Raw genomic sequence first — 2,622 nt, 5'->3', positions numbered from 1 at the left:
GGTTACATGATTTGCATATCTCGCTGATTAGCCAATGGGAAGCAAGCGGAGGTACGATTAATTACCCTTTTGTCTTTTATTAGATAGGACTAGAAGCCTGTTGCACGAAAATTCATGCAATAGGCCTTCCTTCCCCTGGCTGCTGGCACTGGTTTTCCTCTGGCACCCAGGACCCAGGCCTTTGGTCTGGCCGCAGCAAGGCTTGGCTTCTCTCCTGCAGCCACAGTGGAGAAGCCAAGCCTCTTTAGTCTTCACTCCGGCTGGAGCCTTCAGTCTTTGCTCCGTGCCTGCATATGCAAATTAATCACCATCTTTGTTGGGTTAATTTGCATAGTTGCTCTGATTGGCTGGTGGGTGTAGCAGAGTGACACCAATTTGCACGTTTCTCTTTTATTAGTGTAGATATAAATGGGCATCATATAATCAGACCTCATGGAGTTGTTTGTTGCCAGCCTAAAAAGATATTATCATGTAAAGTCCTGGTACATAAAGACTTGATTGTTTTTTTTTTATTAGCATCTGGCCCTAAGCTTCTTTAGACTTACTTCATATATTCCAGGCAGCAAACTCATCCTATCTTTGGCATGGCAGAGTTCAAGCCAGAAATAGAGAGCCATCTGTTTGTAATCTTTGGGTTTTGGCCGGGTTTACTTTCCATGATAACATAGCTTTCTTTAGCCTGTGCACTTGTTCCTTTCTTAAGGAATCTTAGGCTCTCTGTGAAACTACCTACACAAATCCTTTCCTCTTACTGGATTTTTATGACATTTTCTTTGAAATTATGAAACTTTATGACTCTCTAGGTGGGTTGCAACTATGTTCCTCTAATGGTATTTATAACTGTGAAAACTTCTTACTCCTAAGACATTCTTCTTGGAAAAAGGGCTGTGTGCAGGGAACAAAGTGGGAGGCAAATGATTCCTCTTGGGTGACAGTTTAATAAGTGTCAGCTGGTCACTAAGGATTGTTGTTTGAGGAGTTTATGCAGTACTATTCCATTAGAATGTGCAGAAGTATTTCCGGAAAGTATGGTGACTAAAGCATGCAGATATGATCTTAAGTTCTGAGGCCTTGAAAGGTCTTCATTATTCAACAAATATACGCTGAATGTCTGCTGTGCCCCAAGCCCTGTGCAAAGCACTGTTAGTAAAGACACTGTCCTGAACCGGGGCCACTTCTGTCTCATACTGTCCTTTTGTGTGGATTAGAAAAAGATGCCCCTGCTCCTTAAGGAGAAAAATACTAAATTAGTCAATATATCATTTATACCTCAAAACAAATTTGTTATAGCAAATGGATTATTAGTGAGAAATGAATATTTCCTATCGAATGATATTTACATGGTAGAATGAAGTTCTTATTGATGTTAAACTTGGAATTCAGAAATATTCTGGCATAGTAAACATCAGATGATTGAACCCCAATATGAAACTTCACATTTATCTAGTGTACTAATACCAGTGAAAGATTTTTAAGAAAAAGTTAAAAGAACTCACCAATTATACATCAGATGTAAAAGCAAATCTTATTTAGAAACATAGTCTATTTTAGATGTTACTGGACCAACAAAGTCTTTTGATAACCCAGTTTGTCAAAGGAGAACAATATATATTGTCTTGTCAAAATAAGACACTTGACTATCATGTGCCAGAAAATTCTCATCATAAATACAAAATTGCCCAAATCATCTGATGTATGTTTACCCAACCAGAATATTTCTGAATTCCCTGCTTAAATCAATAAGTACTTTTATTATGATAATATGTAAAATTACATTTTACTAATATTTGTTATGAATAATCCATTTGTAGTAGAGTAAAAAATATAATTATAAAATATGAAAAGTGTTCAAAACATTAAAGATGTCTGTCTGTGGACAGCATCATGGCACCCTTCTGCATGACCTAAAAAGCCAGACGTGGTAGCCTTACAGGCCCCAGGCTAGTGGGGTAGATATAGCTGGTGATTCTAATGTGAGACGCTGAGTTCTACTAGCAGTGTGTATGCAATGTGGTGGGAGACAGAGGTAGGCAAGACAAGGTCAAAGGCTTGTGTGTGTGTGAGAACTGAGTAAGGAGCATAGTCTTTTGACATATTTGGCTGTCAAGTAGCCTCTAAACCTTCTTTCTAGATTCCTGCTACTCTGAGTAAGTGAGGTAGCTGAGTTCCAGATTGGGGGGTGGGAGGGTATTTATACTTTCAATAAGACTGTGATGCTCTCTCCTCTTGCCTACACCTTCCTCTGTCTTCAGGGCTCTGATATCATAGCATGAATCAGCTTTACTGTTATAGCTTGTTTAATTTTCTTTCTTTCCCTGTTATAGTTTAAATTTTTTTCTTTATTTTATTAAAAATTTTTTTTTATTGATTTCAAAGAGGAAGGGAGAGGGAGAGAGAGATAGAAATATCAATGATGAGAGAGAATCATTGAACAGCTGCCTCCTGCACACCCCACACTGGGGATCAAACCCACAACCCAGGCTTGTGCCCTGACTAGGAATCGAACTGCGACATCCTGGTTCATAGGTCCTTGCTCAACCACTGAGCCACCCCAGCCGGCCTCTTTCCCATCAAATTTTAAATTCAACTAGTGCAAGAGCCACATATGTCTTGTTTATTATT

This window comes from Myotis davidii, unplaced genomic scaffold (assembly GCF_000327345.1).
Source record: "Myotis davidii unplaced genomic scaffold, ASM32734v1 scaffold964, whole genome shotgun sequence".
NCBI classification, from domain to species: domain Eukaryota; kingdom Metazoa; phylum Chordata; class Mammalia; order Chiroptera; family Vespertilionidae; genus Myotis; species Myotis davidii.
This window is presented reverse-complemented; position numbering follows the sequence as displayed.